Genomic DNA, 20,806 nt, shown 5'->3' on the forward strand with positions numbered 1-20,806 from the left:
GAAAAATCAAATATGTTGGCATTAATATTACTATTGTTTTCCTCTTCTCACTAACATTTCAGATTGTGCCTTTAAAGTATTGATTGTTCAAGGTTAGCAATCTTATTTCAGATGTGTCTTAGTAATTCAGCATTGGTATTTTATAAGCTGCTAATTGTCATCTCCTGCATATGTTGTATTATTTTGTTAAAGTCTGTGTTTATTTGCATATGCACGCATTATTTCTTCTCAGTAATAGGAGGTCAGTGTATTTTAATGTATTAATCTGTTTCTGTTTGCATATGTATATTTTTCTCTGCTCACTAATAGGCTGTCACTGTATTTTCATATATTTATATATTTTATGGTGATGTTTGCTGTTAGTTAAGATGTACACATTTTATTTTCAAAACATAATTTATTTTTATGCATTGCAAATATGAAAAATGATTCATGAAACAAACAACCAAAAAGCAGTAGCAAATATTTAACTGCAATACCTGTGATACTTGCCCACACCCGTTGGTGACACTGGTTTCCATTGTGAGTATTCTTGCCTACAGTGACTTGGTTTTTGCAGTCGTTGCTGTCACGGGCTTAGTGTTTTCTTGAATCATGGTGATATTCGGTATGTGCTTCCAACAGCCTATATCAGTGATATGTTCAGACATTTGAAAAAGATTCGTAAGCTCAGATATTTTTGATCCAGTGGTGAGAGCTTTTCCATTTAAATTGGACATATATAATATATTTCAGGCACATATAAAATATATTTCAGGTTATAAAGTACATCTTTTTGTGCTCCCCCACCCTTTCCTGAATCCTTCATCCCCAGGTTTATCCCCCAGAGATAACCACCTCCATCCACTTCCCTACAACTCTGGGTAGAGCTGCTAACAACAGCCATGATGCTGGCCCCCAGGAGAAAGTGGAGATTGGCAATCTGAAGAAGTGGAACAAGCCATTGGGGGAAGACCGAAGCTAACATGCCCACTCTTTCTGTTTCTATGAATAATTCTTCTGGCTATTTCTAGTTTTTGGGTGGTAATCTTTATAATTCAGAATACTGTGCTTTTATACTTCAATTCCTTGATTTATAGATTTTGGACAGTATCGATGGCCACCTTGCTGTGAAAGATACAGGAATATAGCATGCTTACCCAAGCCGGTGTGTTTCTTTCCTTTTACTTCTATCGCTTTGTTAAGTATTTTTTATTTTTGCATCTTCTACTAGCTACCTTTAAGATTTCAAGTCTATTTTTTTGAGTCAATTTTTTTTTTGATACATCGGGTAAATGTAAGCAATGTCTCTATTGGAGGAGGTCATGGAGAAGATGTAACCACCAATTGACCAATTACTTGGTTCCTTAGCAACTGGAGGCTCTCTGACCCCTGCCTGCACTTGGAAGATGTGCTCCAGTGCTTTCCCCATTCCCTGAAGCCGCTCTAAGAATGTAGCCTTGGGATAGTGATGTGTTGTTGAAATCCTCTGCACTGGTATGTAACTGAACTCAGGTAGGGCCTCTGTATAAACTTAAAGATTCTGGTTGGCAGAAATTGGAGATAGATCTACTATCTTGCTGCTGCCCAAGACGAGTCTTGCTAGGTTCTCTTGCTCATTCAACCTGCCACCTACCAACCTGAGTTCTGTCTCCTCCTTCAAGCTCTCTGCCTGTCCTCAGAGCTTGGCAGGGCTGATTTCAGATTACATCAGGGAAACCTCTGAGGAGGTCTCAAGCCAACAGGCTCTTGACTCTTTATTACATATAATAAGATTTATGTTTTCCTTTGCCCAACTTTTATCAGCTAGACCATTCTTTTACACTGTCTAGGTATAACATTTTAACTCTATGGGGCTGTATTTAGGTGTAGGGTTGTTTTGTTGTTGTTGTTGTTTTTGTTTTTTTTAAGGTCAGTGGTTTTCTCTCAAACAAGACTTTATTTTTCCCACATTTAGAAATTTTAGTTTTATTTTCTGAAAATTATTATTTATCTTTGATTTTTTTTTTAGTTTCTCCTCTGGAACTTTGATTATATGAATATTGGATCTCTGAAAATGAAGTTTTCATCTTTCTGCAATTTTGCTCCGTGTTTTGGGAGATTGCCTCACCTTTATCTTCCACGTTTTCCTCTGAATTTTTCATCCCTCTGATCAAAATATTCATTTTGAGTTCTCTCAGATTTCTATTGTTCATAGTATCTTCTCCTAATTTAAGGCTGATTATCTTTTCAAATCTCTCTGAGGTTATTAGGTAGATTTAAAGTGTTATCTTTTATTTCCTAAATTATCTCTATTTTCTCTGGGATCATTTTTTTCAGCATGTTTACATTTATCTTTTTCTACAATGTCTGGAGTTCCTCAAATGTTAATATTGATGTCCTCAGAGTTAAGTAGCTGTCCTCAGAGTTAAGGGCTTCCCCGTGATGTTGTGGGGGTGTGCTTCCCTCAAGAGGGCTGCTCTTCCAAAGCAGTGGAAACCTCCCAAAAGGGTTTCAAATTCAATGTCTGGAGGCCAGATAAGTTAGCCTCAGTCACCCCAGATGGCTTAATCAAGTTCTTCAGAGGACTGATCTCCTGCTTTCCTCTGGAGCCAATACCACTAGTGTTAGCATCTCTGTGCCGAGTTATGGGGAGACAACTGTGCTGTACAGACGTGTAGTTATCCTGATAGTCTTCCCTTTCCCATGCTTTCAGAGTCCAGGCCTCTTCAGGTTTCTGTGACAAAGAATGACTTCTGTGTTCCCTGCAGCCCTCCCCTAAGCCTACCTCTGCTCAGGTGAAACTTTAATATGCTTCTGTTTATCTTTCAGAAATTCAGCAGTGTTCCCAACTAATGAAGATTGACCTCTTGTTCACAATGCACTTTTAGATCAATTTTCCTTTTGTACAGTGCTTGTGTTATTCCATTATGATTCTTCTCGAGAATGTGGGGGTACAGGTGTGCACTCAGTCCACCCTCAGAAGTCTCCCGCGAAGTAGGTGCAACTTAGCAACCATCTCAGCATACATCTCTGGGGTACACTGGCTTTTCTGCATTCTCTTCCTGATTCTTTCAGAGGGGTGCAGCACCAAAGCCCAGAAACTACTTCAAGGAATATATTTAAAATGAAAAAATGCACTCTTTTATTATGAAAAATGGGAGCACAAACAAAAGTAGGAAATATGATGAACCCCCATTTGGCCATTACCCAGCTGCAACAAGTATTTTTCAAGCAATCTTGCTTCCTCTTCACCTCTATCCTCTGTGGTCCCCATGGGTAATTACTTTCAAGCAAATCTTACACATTACATCCGAATCAAAACTGGCAATATGGGAATAGATTTTCAAGCCAGACTTCAGAGGCTGTTTGCCCCATCTGAGTCCTGTCTACTATTGGGTGAACAACCACAGGTGGACACTGATGTCCTGGTTGCCCCTCTTTACCTGGATAGACACAAACAATCACATGGATAGCTGAAAATTGAATTTTTTCCCCAACTTCTAATTTTTTTTTTAAATGAAAGGGTAAGTTATTCAATTAATATTTATAAATGCCAAAAGCAAGTAAGTAGAATGTAATAGCTTTAAAACGATGTAATAAAGCTACTTCTCATATCCTGGCAGTAAAACTGTTATTTTTCTCTGGCCTTCTAGTACTGCATGCAGGAGGAGAGAATACAAAAGAGGCAGGAGTATGCAAGTCCAGTGCAAGTCGAAGGCTCCTAAGGCAAACACATTAGATATAGAGTCACACGAAAAGCCAAGTGTGGCCCTGATGGAAAATATTTCTGCAGGTAACTGGCATTATCCTTTGTCTCTAGCCTAGAAAAATAATTCTGTTAAAAACAAAAGAGATCCCAATGACGTGTACTGTTGGATGTGTCTCAGTATCATCATGTTTTCTTAAATCTTCAACAATCATGCCTGTATGAGTAATTTCCATGCAGCTCTCTTTTCAGCTCAGATTTATTACTTAAATTGTAGGCTTTTTAAAAAAAATATTTATTTATTTATTTTTGAGAGAGAGTGTGCATGAGTGCATGGCGGTGGAACAAAGAGAGAGGGAGAGAGAGAATCTTTAAGCAGACTCCCTGCTGAGCATGGAGCCTAATGTGGATCTTGATCCCAGGACCCTGAGATCACAACCTGAGTCAAAATCAAGAGTCTGACTGAGCCACTCATGATCCCCTCAAATTACAGACTTTTTACCTACTCATTGGAAGCATCTACAACAGTGCCTAATAGAAAATAGGAACTCAGATATTCGCTCTTGATAGACTATTAGGCATTTTCAAATAGATACTCTATCAGAATTATAACTTCATTTTAACCTCAAAGTCATCTTCTTCTGGTTCCACAGATTGCTAGTGGCACCATTGTTATCCTTGGTTGAGCAGGTACTAAATGTGTCTCCTCCTTGCCCTTCATTTACCATATTTGATTCTCCACCAAGGCTTGTGTTTATTTCCTTTGCGTTTTCTCCCATGCACACTCTTCAATTTCCACATCCACTGCCTTATTTCAGCCCCTCATTAACTCCTGCCTGGGCTAGTGTGGTAGCCTCTTGATTAATTCCCTTGCTCCGATCTTTTCTTCTATATTCCATCCTGAGATCAAGTGTCTTGAAAATCTACTTTGTCACCACCCCTCACACTTCTGACCAGAAACCCTCTGTGATTTCGCATTGCCTAGAGAAGGAAGATTAAATGCCTTTGTCTGGCATTATGGGCTCTCCACACTGCACAACCATTGTACTTTTGCAATCTTCAGGTCATTTACCTCAACTTAATCACTTTCTTTGTTTTTCTTCCTTATCATCTGCCTCTTCCACTGGAAAAAGGTCACCATGTATTCATCCGCAATGCCTAACACAATGTTTGAGATGTAGTTGGCATCAGATAAAAATATATTAAATGAATGAATGAATAAATGAATGGCTGGACGTTCTTCACTCTATAATTCTACACTGAATCACTCTGAATTATTTCCTATTTTGTCAATTATAAAATGGCATTTTGGCGTCTGCTCTTCTCACTCTGTGGAATGTTCCCATCTTCCCCATCTCTATTCAAGACTCACCTCAAAGTCCATGTTCTGTATACTGTTTTCTCTGATCTGCCCCACAAAGGTCTGTGGTACTTCATTTGGACTGTCTCAGAGCATTTATCATATCCTGCCTTTTTTTGAAGTTATTTGTGCATGCGTCTTGACTTCCTGTTAAAAATTATAAACTTCTAGGGATTGGGAAGCGTGTCTCCCATATTTTGGAAGCATGATTCCTACTTTTTTGCATCTTCCACAATTGTGGCACACACTAAGAAGGTTTGAATCACTCACACCTGCATTCACTGGTAAAGGAGAAGTTGAGGTCTTAAATATTTCACCTTTTTCTTCTCCACTTATTCTCCAAATCCCAAATATGTTCTTTATAATGTCAATCATTGACTGGCCATTGAGTTTTCTTCTATTTTCTGTACATTATATATTTATGATGTGGTGAAACCCATCACTGGCATTGGGATTCGCTGACCCAACACGATGTGTTTTTAGACTCAAACTCCTATAATTGACCCTTGGGTTTCTGTTCACTCATTATTAATCTGGATAGATACTCTACTGAAACCCAGCTCCAGCTATGAGAAAAACACTGTATAGAATGGCTTCTGAATTTCATGTCCTTAATTTGAAATCAGATCAGTCTCTCTAGAGTGTAAAACATGGGAATTCAGTTGCCAGCTTGGCCACTTACTAGCACTGTAGCTTTGGCTGAATCCCTTCACCTCTCTCTGACTCTGCTTCCTCACCTATAAAGTGGAGATAATAATATCTCCAGGATTAAATGACTTCATACAAATAAACGAATTATGCCTGGCATGCAGGAAGCAAGCAGACGATAACATTTTAAAAATATCTTGCTAAGTTCCATGCTTTTCGTGTTTTTCCCCAACTCTTCCTCAGCAGCTTCTCTTCTTACATACTCAAAGATGTAACAAATAAATATTCAGTGTCTAATTCATGTGAGACTTTATTGATGGCTCCTGTGACAATAGCAGTGATAAGACCCTAGTTCTTGTCCTTCAGAGTGCTTCAAAACCATCCCATCTGGACCCAACGCTGTGTAAATGGCTTTAATGCATTGCACATAATGTTTAAGGCTGGAAATTGTGGTTTAATGGAACACTGGCTGGGATGATGGTGACCAAGGGTTCTTAATCTAACTCTGAGGCCTGATCTTTCTTACCCATTCTATACCTGGGATTTCCTCACGTCTTGAATGGAATTATGCAACCTCTCTTTTCCTACTTGAGCACTATGTTGGGAGGACAAAGGGAGTTAATGTCCATGTAAGCAACACATTAGACAGGCTCAGAGTGGCACTGTCAACACACTTGTTTTGAAAATGTGAATAAAGGGGCACCTGGGTGGCTCAGGTTGAGCATCTGCCTTTAGCTCATGTCATGATCCTGTGGTCCCTGCATCAGTCTCCCCCCTCTGCCTATGTCTCTGCCTCTCTCTTCTCTGTGTCTCTCGTGAATAAATAAATAAAATCTTAAAAAAAAGAAAGTGTGAATAAACATGAAATAAAAATACAACTGAGCTGTATTATAATATCTGAAATCGCCCTTTCCCCCTCCCTTTGAAGGTAATATTTATTAAGTGCACCTTAATCTCAAATTACAAAACAGAAAAGTCCAGCTCAGGTTTATTATGATAGAAACCAATCCCCTAGATGGAGGTCTTCCCTAGGAGAAGAAAGAGCAAGAGATTACTATTGTATGTCTGCTATGTACCAGCATGGGTGAGGCCCTTCACATGAGTGATCTTCAGGCGGAGCCACACATGGATGCATCTTGTCTATGGTCCCTAACTTTCCCCTTATGATGTCCTTCGGAGCCTCTAGGAAGTTCTTTTCCCTTTGTCTTGTCTCACCACTCAGTGCTCAATGGATGCAAGACTTCTCACCTCCTTCCTTGCCATCCCTATACTTTCTGTATCCCATGCCTTTTTACCCTGCTATGAGTCAGGCTTATATATTTAAAAATATCATCCCCATTAAAGTATTAGTAGAAGATACTGATATTATGAGGACTTTGTATCTTAATATGAATAGTAATTTTAAAGCTGAGCATTTTAGATAATAGCATTTAGGGGGAGAGAAATTTGGAGGACAAAGTGGGTTATGTTGCTACTTCTCAAGTGTCAGGGCATATAATATTTTTTCTACAGGGCTTACTCTGCTTACATCATAATGCCAAGCAACTTGTGCCATAGTTTGACTCTGTGGGGAAGGTGAAATTTCCATCATCATTATCAATTCTCCTGTGCCTGAGTGCGGTAAGACAATGACCTTTTCTGGTGTTAAAATGGGACATTAGCAAAAGTAAGACCAGTGCTGGAGAGAAAAGGTCACCTGAAACCAAGGTGGGTTACTTGTTTACTTGTGGGTTCCCTAGCTTTCTAGATAAGTGGAGCTAGTCTCAATAATAGTATCCCCCCCCCAACTCAGTTATTGGCTCTGGATTTCCAGCCTACTGAGGCAGTCTTTGGTAAAAGGATAATGAGTGATGATTTTGACCTCAAATATTGACACTACTGTCCCTGTCTTAGACTTGTTCATTTAGGTTTCAAGAATGTTTTCTCTTTGTACAGCTGAATAATCCATTTCATCTACTGTGATACACATTTCAATTATAATTATCATTACTCCAGTGTCTTTTCCAAGTACTTACGGTGCAAGGTTCCATTTTTCTTAAAAACCATTGTGAAGACTGAGAGACCACCACAAACACCTTTCCTCTACGCTGAAGTTCTGGTTAAAACATTTTGCTGTAGGAAGTGTTCATTTTTATGACCTGAAACTACATTCAAGTAATTGGGTTTGGGTTTCAGCAACAATGTCAAAGTACAACATCAACAGAATTTATTTGCTTTTGTTTTTTAGGATTCTTACACTGGCTCCAACTTGGAGTTGAATTTCTCAATTAATCTTTTTTCCCAGACAAGGGCACATTTCTTAAAACTGTATTTTATGATTTTATAATTTTAACATTTCTGATGAGGAACAAAACCTTAGGCAAAACACCAGCAGCTCTAAAGAAACCTGTTATTTAAATTTTATATTACAAAACAGGCTGAGAATCTGAAAGATATAGAATCTGACACTTTAGTAGGTACAAAGTAGTCAACTCAAAATGTGAGTGATTGATCCAAAATGATTAGAGGAGAAACTAGAATCAAGTTGGTTGAAATTTGCATGACCCCTGTGGGTTTGTACAGAATGTTATTACCTTGAGGAGGGGGAGACTCTTTCCTTATGGAAATTTATTTAAACGAACTCTAACTCAAGCAAGTGCTGCACACTTTTTTTTTTTCTTCTAACTAGCTTTTGCTTTGTTTGGACTTGGCAGGTATCAGTAGAGAACAATGACCAGGCAGATGCCTTTTCATTCCTTCTTACCTCGCCCCTTCTTCTACACCTTTGCATGCCAAGCCCAAACATTAATTCATTTTGACCTTGTTTACCTCTTTGTTTTACGAGAACAACGTTGAACCTTACCTCGTTGGCAATTTAGATGATTTTCCTCTTATGGCAATTAAACTGGGATAAGCAACAAAACAGATTTTGAAAATAAAGCAGCATTTTTCAACACATGTTTCCTTGAACACCAGATTCATTATATTATCTGGATCAAAGATTTGTGATCACATATGTGTGGTGAATTCTATGTGCAGCTACTCCAAGTGTGGTCCAGAACTGATGCCAGTCCACACTCTGTTTCCTGTCTGTGATGTGATACAAGCAAAAACTGATAATAAGCATTTCGAGATGTAAGTAGAAATTTGATATAATCTCACCTCCATTAAATCTAATAATAAAAATGGGCAGCCCAGGTGGCCCAGCGGTTTAGCGCCGCCTTCAGCCCAGGGCGTGATCCTGGAGACCCGGGATTGAGTCCCATGTTGGGCTCCTTGCATGGAGCCTGCTTCTCCCTCTGCCTTGTCTCTCTCTCTCTCTCTCTCTCTCTCTCTCTGTCTCTCATGAATAAATAAATAAAATCTTTAAAAAATCTAATAATAAAAATGGATTATATTTATTTTATTATTTATTGTTTTTGCTTCCATTTTCTAGTAAATTAATTTTATTATTTTTATGATAGTTTTAGTAGAGTCATACTCCTGTATGAACTGGAAAAAGAACCCAGAACCCATCCTTCACCACAGATAGTTAGAGAAACCTTGGTATGTTCTGTTATTCTCCCTTAGAGATTCACAGTGTATAATAATAAATTTAGCAAATTAATAATAAATAAATTAATTTAATTTATAAAAAATTAAAGACTCTTAGATGTCACGCAGTAAAGAGACCCACTTAACTTAGTGTTTCCAATGCTTACTAGGCTTTAAAACTTTTTTTTTTTCCTTCCAGGTTAGCTCTACTAACATTGTATGTAATTAATGTTCTACAGAACATTTTGGGAAGTGTAGAATTATGATGAGCACTGTCTGTAGGGCACTTTATATTTTTAAAATCACACTAATGTATTATCAAAAACATATCAAAAAATGGAGTCAGTAGGCAACTACCACACACTAGCATGATGCTACATTTTCAGAAATGTATGTTTTAGTTATTTAATGAGGACTTGAGAATTAGTAGTATCTATTTACATACTTCCAAGGCATTTGAGAGAGTTAATCTGTGTAATGACGAACTAATTTTATGTCAGATAAGGAATAAGAAATCAAAATGATAGGGGAGGAAGACTTTGTTTATTTATGTCAAAATAGAAGGACATTGAACTCAGTCTCCATGCAGAGTACAGTGGAGCTGGTTCTCATGCTGTGACTTCCCATCAACATTCATGCCTGTGTCGTTAACTATCTATAGTTTGGATGATATTTGGAAAATCTCCAAAAAGAGCCTGGAGATTTGGTTCACATAAACAGGAGGCTGATCATTGACATTCTGAATTAAGCCACACAAGAAATCCAACTTCTTGGATTGCCAGCGATATAGGGAATCACAACTACCTTAGTCAAGGGACAGCCTGAACACAATCAGATTGAAACTACAATAAAAAAAGCAAGAACATAGTTAATCCTTTCAAGTGAGAAGAGTAAAAGTAAAGGTGCAGAGGCAGAGCAGTGTGTGGAGATGCTTCCTGGGGACCATTGGTCCCCAACACCCAGTGGTGTGCTGTTTCCTTGGGGAATTGTTTCTGATCTTGGGGTTAGCTGTAGCCCTTCAGTGGTGGAAATATGATCATATCAGCGCTTCAGCCATGACAGATCTTAGATACTCATTAGTGATATCAAAGCTCACAGCAACTCTAAGGATTAAAATCAGATTCTTAAGAGCATAGTTGTGAAGAGTACACATTCCAGATGCAGGATTCTTAGGTTCAGATCCTGGCTTCTCCACTAACTAGCTGTGCGACCTCGGATAAGTGGCTAAGCTTTTAGTTCTGTTAGAGGACTGAATGAGATAATAAATGTAAAGTGCTCAGAGTGTTGTATGGCATGCAAGCTACATAGGAAGCCAAATAGTCAGCAGCTGCTTAGTAATCATGGCACTGGAAGGAGTTACTTCTGTCTGCAGGTTCTTTAGCGTTAGGCTGTGACCACATGATGCATTCATTTCAGTGCCCTTAGAGTCAGCAAGGAGAGACAGTCCCTGTCGGGTTCATGGATGTAGCTGGCTAACAGCTTCCAGTAGGTGATGGGCAAGCTTTCTGTCCTGAGAGATGTTATGCCTCTTCCTGGTGGTCCGTAAGCCAGTATTCCGATTCTTCTATTTGCTAATTTTAAAGTGCAGATCTAAGAGGACAACCTTATTATTATTTCCATGGTCTTAGAGATCATCTTACTGTTGCCCCACAATGTCCATGCTTCCCGTGAAAGATGTGTGTATCCAGACTCAAAGTGAATCTAATAGGGAAGGAAGACTGAGAATTCTATTAGTAAGCAACCCGTATTTAACAACATGGCCCAGTTTGAAGATTTGCAGAAACAAAACTCACAATTTCAGAAATGATCTATGGGTACGATTACATTTCTGCAGTTGCCTATTGGATTGAAGCCCTAGGATTTATCCAAATTATCAAGTGTCTATTTTGGTCAAATTTCAATTAATGTGATCAAATTTAGAAAAAAAAATAAGCTTCAAAAAAATCATGTCCACCAAACAGGAATCTCAGCATTATCCTAAAAATTTTGACTCTTTTGCCAGACTCTGGCCAATATTTGGGTTTTCTGGACTTTGGGACCACAATCATCATACATTTGGGAGCTATGTTCAGTTATGGGAGTCTGTGGTGAGATTAGAAGTGAGCATATCTGTTGCTGTGAGGTTGCTTTTGTTTTACTATTAAAAATCAATGTCCATGATTGGCTGCAATATAGCAGTGAAAAATGCAGAGATTCACTCATGTATAGATCACCGTAGAGTGAGATCTTAAGAAGGGTAAATATTCCTATTCTTTATTATCCCCATGTAACACAGTAGCTAGATTGTGTGTATCATTCATCTCCCCTAAATTTTTAGATGAGAGTATATGAAAATAAACTTTTAATTAGCAATCGAGTGAAGAAAATAGACTTCTGTTCAGATATTGCATTATGTCCCCCCCCCCCACTTCTATCGCCTTTTAAAAATAATCTCCATCATTTCCACTTGGCAATGAGCCTCCAGGATCACACTCAAAATTAACTTATGGTTTTCATTAAATGCAGTCTAGACTGTCTTTACCCAAATCCGAACAAACAACTTGATTTGCCACTTATCCAAAACTTCCTCCTAAAGAGAAAAAGCGAAAGCATGTACGATTGCTTCTAAACCTTAGATGAGGTAAGTACAGTGTTCAATAACTTCATCAAATAAGGTCTAAATTTTATGGTGCAAATGCCAAGCTTCACAGGTCAGTGAGCTGTTTCAAATGGTACACAAGGCTGCCTATATCAAATTTGTACAGAAGAATTGATTTTGGTGGTTGGAATAAGGCCATTTTAGTCTTGCTGCAAGCTTTCCAGAAATAATGGTGCTATATTAGATGAGAAATTATAAATAGATTACTGTTTTTAAGTATTCTTCAGAATGTTAACAACTAATATAATGGACTTTCTATTGCAATCCTAAATAGCAAGTGTCAACCTGATTTTTAAAGTTCTCTACTGCCTCTCAGCAGTCCTGTGGATTCAGGGAAAGCTATGCCGTCTGGCTGACAGAAACGTGTTTTATTCTCACCCTTTGTTTCCTCCCTTTTGGGTCTGCTGTGCCTCTGTTGCCGGCCAGACAGCCAAAGCAGGCAGACAAGACCTTTGATGCCTGGCAAGTTGCGCTGCTGGGAAGTGGGGAGAAACATGTTTCCCAAATGGGCGTTCTTGGTGTGTTTGGATTTTGTGTGAGATAGTAGTCAGTGGAAAGTTGGTAGGTACTTGTAATGCATCATACTTGGCCTTATGGAATAAATTTTGTGCCCTCATGACCTTTTACCTGTGGGTCATCTCTCAGAATGGGTTTTTCCTAATATTTCAGCTTCAGCACTGGCTTTGCACAGTGCGTATAGGCACCACGTCTCTGCAGAGGGCTTTCCATCACAGTCTGTGGTGGTTAGGAATTGAATGCATCGAGCGTTCTGTACATCTTAAAATACAGAGGCCTGTAGGAAAGACCTGTAGTTGCTTTAAGCAGACTTGGTCTCTTCTGTGTCTACACCTGTTACCCTTCCAACCAACATTCCTCTGTCACTTGTGTGCATGTGCATCTTCTTGACTAGGATGGGGATTCCTGCCAGTATCTAGCATGAGGTCTGGCCCATAGTAAGCGGTTTTGTGAAATGCCCAATTCCCCACACCTACTTTGGGGCTGAGGATTAAAATCTGGCAAAATCTGATTAAAAGTTGAAATATAGAATATTGGCTGATGTGAATGCGGGACTTAGAACTGAGTCGATGCAAAGCTAAAGCGGGAAGGAATCCAGAAATGTTTATTTTCTTGGAAGAACAAAGCAAAACTTTACTTCAGACCTTCCCAAGAAGGAGATGCATGCTCTCCCGGTGTAAACACCTTCCCACTGCCTTCCCTTCTGCAAATGAGGAAGTTGGATAGATCTCAGGGGTCCTTTCGAACTGAAAACTTTTCAGCATCTTTGGCATAAGGTGCTAATTACTTTTTATTTTGCTTTCTTCTTTATATTTCACAGAGCTGATGTTCTCTTCGCTTTCCAGAATGTGCAAAAGTGCAGATTCAATCCAGAAGGGTTTTGTAAACCACGAAAGTTACAACAGACCTTAAGTACATCCAGGACACTGCAGGGAAAACTTCTGAATGTCATTTTGGGATTTTCAGTGCCCGAGTGTGAAGATATTTGCAACTGGCATATCAAATTACATGTTTCGTGTAAATACTAGTATCTGACGACTGCACTTTGAAATGTCAACGAAGAAAGGTAATTTTAATAGAATCAGCTCCAGTTGCCCTTCCATTATTACAATGACCTCTCACGGTTTATAGTTGTTTATTTCATTTAAGTAAAAAGCATCTCTCCTTTCTCAGGGCCTTTCATGCTTACTCAGGCGGTGGCTGGAGAGCCCGCTATTAAGGACAGTGTGGCCAGTCCAGTCGGTTGCAATGGAAAGTCTATTCTAGTGGTGCATTTCATCACTTAGAATAATAGCAGTTCTCAGATATTTAATATATTTTTCAGAGCCAAGGTGATCGGAATCCATTTAGGCAAGGCAGTGCATTATGAGAAAAAGGAGGCTCTGACTCTGTTCACAACAGCCATACATCGGAGGACCCTCCTTCCCTTGCTCCAGTTTGTGTTCCACTGCTGGTCCTTGCTCCTCTGGGTGGGGGTGTGTGCAGATTCTTCTGCCTGTTTTTTTTTATCATGAAAACCTAGAGCTGAAAGGGACCTCAAAGATCATTTGTAAGTTTGATGGATGAGGATGCTGAGGCCTGGGGAGGTCACACAACCTGCTCGAGGCCACACAGTTGTTTAAAGGAAGGTTGGATCCTTCTGTCTGGCTTGCAAAGGGGCAGTGGCAGTAGAGGTATTAGATTCCATATTATGTTTAATAATAGCAGAAGTTTCACTTCAGATTTTTCTCTCTTGTTTTGCAAGTGTGTGTATGTGTGTGTGTGTGTGTGTGTGTGTGTGTGTGTATCTGTGAATGTTACTTTCCCAGCTCTCCCATTTGCCTACATGGAAGGCTAATCTGACATCTTGTACAGAGAATTGGCCATTCCCTGCAAAATAAACAGTGCAAAGCAAGCAGCACAGGTATTTAGGGACATTCAAGTCCTTCGTGCTGCAAGCTTGCAACAGCTCAGTAACTGTGCTTGTCCTGATTGGAGAGGGAGAGGAAAAGGCGAGAAGAAGCTGTGTTCAGAAGCCTGGGTGCCATCGGAGGAGCAGTGGTGCAGTGAGTGAGTGAATGAGTGAGTGAGTAATAGCCTTGGCACTGCAATGGGTCTCTTTTTTTTTCCCCAGAAAATACAGAAATGCAGAATCACAGTCCCTAAAGCTCAGAGAGCCTGGCAGCCAACAAGACTTATTTCAAGACTCCAAGGAAAATGTCAACAAGGCACTGTGTGTCACATCAGAGGTCCCAGAGGACAAGCCATGCATCGCTTATGTTGCACAGAGACCCATGGGGACTTCGGCTGCAATCTCATGGTGGCAAGAGCTAGCCCTGCACAGGAACACCAGTGAGTATATGCCTGCTTGGAGGAAGCAGGAGTCCTGAGGGCTACTGGCGGGGGAGGACCTCAGCTTGTAAATCTCTAGATGTTGAGGGCCTATGTGTAGGAAGCTTAAAAAGACTAAATCAGACATGATAGAGGGCTGCCGTTTGACCTTGCCTATGACCCTGTTACCCTTCCTTTTTCCCTTTCTCCTTTTTTGCTACCCTTTCTGCCCCCAACCCTAACTAACTCATGAACTCCAAAGCTTGCAGAAACATTAAGAGGACCATTCAGTTATCAGGATGACATCGTACCAGTGATCCTGAGCCACACTCCAGTTGTGAGTGTCAGAGCAGTTAAAGATGAAAACTGCTACCTGAGCAAGACACGGAGATACACATTCTTCCCCTCATTCTGTCAAGCTCCAATCCTGCTTCTCTTGCACTCGGGGATACCCTTACCCTTGTCTTCAGATGCTTATTGATGTGTGTGAGATGAATAACGCCATTCATTAATTGCTATTTGAGTCAGCCAAACAATTTTTTAAAGATTGTATTTATTTATTCATGAGAGACACACACACAGAGAGGCAGAGACACAGGCAGAGGGAGAAGCAGGCTCCCTGTGGGGAGCCTGATGTGGGACTCGATCCTGGGTCTCCAGGATCATGACCTGAACCAAAGGCTGATGCTCAACCACTGAGCCACCCAGGTGTCCCAACCATACAATTTTCTTTTGGGGGGCACCTGGGTGGCTCAGTCAGTTAAGTGTCCGACTTTTGATATTGGCTCAGGTCATGATCTCGGGGTCATGAAATTGAACTCTGTGTGGGGTTCTGAGCTGAGCATGGAACCTGCTTAAGATTCTCCCTCTGCACCCTCACTCCCCTGGCCCCTCTTATGTGTACTCTCTCTCTCTAAAAAAAATTTTTTTTTTGTTTTTTTTTTTGACAGAGGGAGTTGTGATCATAGATAAAAGGTTTTTGTCTTTGACTTTTAGGGTGCTCCTAGGAAAAGACCCATTTCGGGATACTACAAGGAGTGCTGTGAGGAGGTAAAGTTAGAAAGTGAGAAAGACATGAGGGGGGATTCAGGGCCAGGAGAAAAAGCAAGGGGAAAGAGATTTAAAGAATTACTCCCAGAGTGTGTTTGGCCCAGAGTCAGCCAAATGAGGTGAAGAACACAGCCTAGAGAAGTATTGCCAAGTCTGCCCCAGATTTCTGACAGCACCTGCAAGTTTGGGGGACCATGGGCTACCCTCACTTCAGACCAGCTGGCTACAAATTTGGGGGTCCCCCATGGAATCCCTGAAGTTTGTTAATTCACTAGGACAACACAGAATTCAGAAAGGTGCCATGCTTACAGTTGCAGGATTATTATAGCAAAAAGATACAAATCATTACTGGTCAAAAGAATATTTGCCTAGGGCAGACTCTGGGACTGGGAAGGTTCCAAACAGGTCCTTGGGGACACAACATTTTCCTGGCATCAGTGAGTGGCAGTAGGCAAAGAACTCTCAACCCAGGAAGCTCATACTAGCTTTGTGTCCAGAGTTTTTACTGAAGTTCATTATGTAGACATGACTGATTGAGTTATTGACCACATAGTTGAACTCAGTTTCTTGTTCATCCTTCCCCGAGGTCAGTTGATTTCATGTGGCCCAAGCCCCAACTGTCTAACCCCATGGTTAGTCGTTCTGGCATAGTCAGCTCCAACCTTAATAGTCAGCAGCCAACCCTGTCTGCGTGGCTGGCCCTGCCTGCGTAATCTCTTTAGCATCAACCATCAGGTGTCTTGCATTAGCAAACACTATTATGTGTGGCCCGAGTGCCTGTCCCCCAAAATAAAGACATGTTTGTCACTCTGGAAATTGCCAGAGTTTAGAAGTTGGCTCTTAAGGAGCTGGGACAAAGGTCAGACCTTTCATTAGGTAGAACTAATTCTTTACTACACAGTTTGGGACTGCAGGTTGACCCAAAGCATATGCATGTATATACCTGTGAAAAGGTGTGGCGCAGAGGAAGGGAATGGGTGGTGCGACCACAACACTGCACCTGCCACGGCCCAGAACCACACGAGCTGTGAACTGTTGAACTACTCAGATGTCATCTGAGTAGAAGTGAAAGATACAGAACATATGTGGTCAGGATGGTTCCATCTCTGGGCTTGCCCTATTTTTTTCTATTCAGATAGGTCCCCAGTGGGTAGAAATCTGTGGTCTAAGTTTCCAGCCTCAAAAATAAATAAATAAATAAATAAATAAATAAATAAATAAATAAATAAATAAATATAAAAAATAAATAATAAGTTTCCAGCTTCAACTCAACTGAAAGCAGACTAATAAACCTGGTTAAAACCAGCTCTCAAAACTCGAAGTCCTTTAACAGTAAACTCCACAGAGGATAGGTATGGAAAAATTGCCAGTCTATCACCAAATTTAATTAGTACAGGTATTGTAATGGGCTATGAGGTTTGCATTTTGCTCACTAAGCCCCTCTGATTAAGGGAACAGACAGTAATCTCATTCTACTCTTCCTTAGAAGCTGGAACAGACGGCCTCTCTTTGAGGTTAATACAAAGGAAGAGGCTAAGCTGAGTCATATCTTTTTCCAACTCTCCAGGTGATAGGGACTGGGTGACCTACTGGACTTCAAAGGGCTTCTCTTCATGAGAAGTAAGTGCAGGGAGTTAAGAGTTATCCAGAATAGGAAGAGACCAAGGTGAGGTTTCTCTCAGATCACCTGGAGGGAGGGTAGGAAGTAGGTGTGTAACACTGAGGCTAGCAGCAGGGAGAGAGAGGAAAGCTGGGCTCTGGGCATTGCATTCCTCTGTTACTTCTCAGGACTTTCAGTCAGAGAGACTGCTTTCCACCCTCTCTAGGGTGGTTTCATGCAACAAATACTGTGGGTGGTTTGAGGAGAACTAGATCTGAATGAGACTGTCCCACATACCAGCTGTGTATCCTTGGTCAGTCCACTAACCTCCTACCTCTCTTTTCTCACCTATAAAATGGGGATAAAAATATTCATCTCAGCAGGTTAGTATCAAAATTAATGCCCTATTGCATATAACAACCCCCTAGTGCACCGTCTTCCACACAATGGGCTCTCGGTAAGCAGGCTTTCCCTCGTCTTGCCCGCTGCCTTTTACCCCAGCATGTCATGTTGTAAGAACTCTTGCTACTTAAAGGCTTTTGAGCAGCCACTTTGACTCAGAATCTGCATTGTCTCCAGAAGTCTCATGCAGCCTGCAAACCCAACTTCTGCTTAATTGCTTCCTCCCACTGTTGCTCTTGGTAAGCTCTATATAACTCGGTTTGAAGTTTAACCCTATTTGCCCCTAGTTCTCCCTCCAGGGAACTGTGCTGGGGTGGCGGGGGAGGAGGGTGTAAGCTGTTTCTGAAGAATTGTGCAATTTAGGAAAATTAAGTTTCAGGCCAGCCATGTGGCTCTGACAGCTTATACTGCTCAGTACTTAGCAATAATGGAGAAAATGCCAGTAAAAATGACAAAACGGCAGAGCCCTGACCCACCAGGTAATTGTATATTGAATACATCTTGGCTCAAACCAGGGATGATTTTGCTTAAATGAACTAAGGGCAGAACTGCATGTTGTAAGTCATATGAAACAAGACCGGTGCGCTGGGTAATTAAAGATGCAAACTAGCAGCGTAAGATGTTTGCAGACGGAAAGTACATATCATTGGCTTTAAAGGGATGAGACGGGATGGGGGAAGGACCATTTCTATTTAATGAGTAGATTTCAGGCTTCTATATGGGTATGAAAAAAAAAAAGGAAGTCATTCAAACCTAGCTCTATTTTTTTTTCTTTTTATATTAGAAGAAGAAAGATGACAGATACAGGTTGTCCAGAGCCCAGAACTGCTCTTATCATCCGGCAGATGCACAGAGAGGGGCAAAGAAGGTAAAGAGTCTGAAGGAGATAAGTGCAAAACCACAGAGTGAATTTGTGCAGGAATGAGGATTAGAGCCGTTAAGTGCTTTAGTCACTTGATCCTGCTAATCTTTGTTCTCTAATGTGAAGAATTCATGGGCTTCAGGAGGAGACTTCCCTTGGTTCTTATATGAAATCGGGACTGACTGTCATTGTGTAATCCTCACATATTTGCGCCCTATCTCTTCAGTAATCAGAAATAGGCAGCTGGAGAAGGCAGGCAGAGAGATTAGCTCTCCATATCCCCACACATTGTGTTTCTGTGTTGCAGCATCGTTAATTACCAAAAAGTAATTCACTGAATAGTACCCTAGTGGCTTGAAAGAGTTAATGCAGTTTCCAGAAGTGTCTAACCTTCTCCCAGAGAGTAGCTTAAGTACAGAGAAAATCTGGCTCAATAAATACTAAACAACAAGAATCAACTGATAAGGGTCAAACTCCACAAAACAAAATTGAACCCATGGCCCATTTAATCCAGTACCTTCTCAATAAATCCCCTTTCACCATAAAGCACTATTTGCCTGGTAATTTCCATGAATTGATGGCCATTCTTCCTTAATCCTTTGAGGTCAGATCAATACCCATTTATTCCCTTCACTCATGTCATCCACCATCTGTCTGCCATCCATCCATCCATCCATCCATCCATCCATCCATCCATCCATCCATTTATCCATCTGTCTTATTGAACACCTACTGCCCAAGGTTCTGTGATAAATAAGACACAGTCATTCTCTGTAAAGAACTTACTGGAAGACGGAGATGGGATGAAGTAGAATTGTATAACAGATTTTAGGAGAGGCCTACAGTCAATGATCATCATCTCTTTCAGAAGCCCTTGTGGACCAATATTCTCCCACAGGCTGGATAAGCTGCTCCCTTTATGTCCTCCCATATGACTGCATGTTTTCCTGTGTTGTCACTGATCACATTGTGCTGTAATTGTCTTTTTATTGTCTGTTTCCCCTACTGTGCTGTGGACTCCTTGAGGGCAAGGACACTGTTTCATTCATCATTTTATCATTCCCCCCCCCCCCCCCAGTGTCTACTCACTGGTTCTGAGAAGGCCTCAATAAATGTCCGTTGATGGATGAATGGATGAGGATAACATTATTTCGGCTGTTAACTGAGCTATACAAGGCATGGTTTTGAGCTACACATATAACCACATATTGCCTGACTATTTTTAAGAGGTAATAGCTGGGAACAGCCACAGAATCCCAAGCTGTCCTATTTATGGCTTAGGCAATGTTTAAAATTTGTCATACAACTGCTTTCATATTAAGAAATACAAATTCATCATGGATATATGTGTATCTGTACACAGATATGCTCTATGTATAGTGGCATCCTAGATAGTTTCCTTTAGCTTACGAATTATGTTCAGTCAACCCCGACATCCTGTTTATTTCACCACCTTCATAGCTTTAAAATCCGTCCAGTTCTCTCCATCCTCGCAGCCACTAACCATAACACAGGCCACCATTGTTTCTCATGTTGTTTATAAAAACTGTTCCAGTATTGCTAGATTCTAGTCTTGCTCCTTCCTTCCTCAAATCTATTCTCCATATTGATGTTAGAATGTCTCTCTAAAGCATATGGGATTATGTCTTGCTTAAGTCCTTTCAGTGGCTCACAGTTGCATACAGGATAAAGTCTTGACTCATTAGCATGGGATGCAAAGTCCTTCATGTTCACCTTCTGGTGCTTCTTTCTTGATTTCCTTGTCCTCTGAATGCACCATGCTCCATCTTGCCTACTTACCTGTGTGCTGCTTGTTCTTTGGTGGGACTGTCCTGCTCTAGTGCAGCCCAAGGGCCACCCCCTTCCGTCTGTATCCTCAACTGAGTTCCATCAGCATAAACATGTCTCCATTCACAATTCCTTTCCTGAATGTCCACTCCCTGCTTGGCCCTCCCCAGACACACATGGGTTCCAAGTCATTTCTTTGTCTTCACATAGCATCCTGTGTCCTTTGCATGCTAAAGTATAGATGCCTCTTTGTTTCTCATTCTCTTTCTCTCTTTCTTGTTCTTTGGTGGCAAATGCTTGCATTACAATGTATTCTGTAATACTTAGCTTTTATTAAGCAAAAAACACTTAGTGATTAAGATAAGTAAATAACTGAAAGTAAGATAAACGCTCAATGAAGGGGTCAGTTCAGTTTTAATGTTTGGCCCAACTGGGTCTTTCATAACCCATTT

At 40.6% G+C, this 20,806-nt stretch overlaps 1 long non-coding RNA gene across 1 annotated transcript; it reads right to left on the reverse strand.

Moving 5' to 3' along the window:
* Window positions 1-485: 485 nt before the first annotated feature.
* On the reverse strand, window positions 486-19,452 carry LOC125753322 (uncharacterized). The gene is made up of 3 exons (XR_007404870.1): window positions 19,353-19,452; window positions 7,691-7,819; window positions 486-625 (listed from the first exon to the last, which is right to left on the reverse strand). It is a non-coding gene; the product is annotated as an uncharacterized LOC125753322 (long non-coding RNA).
* Window positions 19,453-20,806: the final 1,354 nt, after the last annotated feature.

The sequence above is a fragment of the Canis lupus genome, chromosome 22 (assembly GCF_003254725.2).
Source record: "Canis lupus dingo isolate Sandy chromosome 22, ASM325472v2, whole genome shotgun sequence".
NCBI lineage: Eukaryota > Metazoa > Chordata > Mammalia > Carnivora > Canidae > Canis > Canis lupus.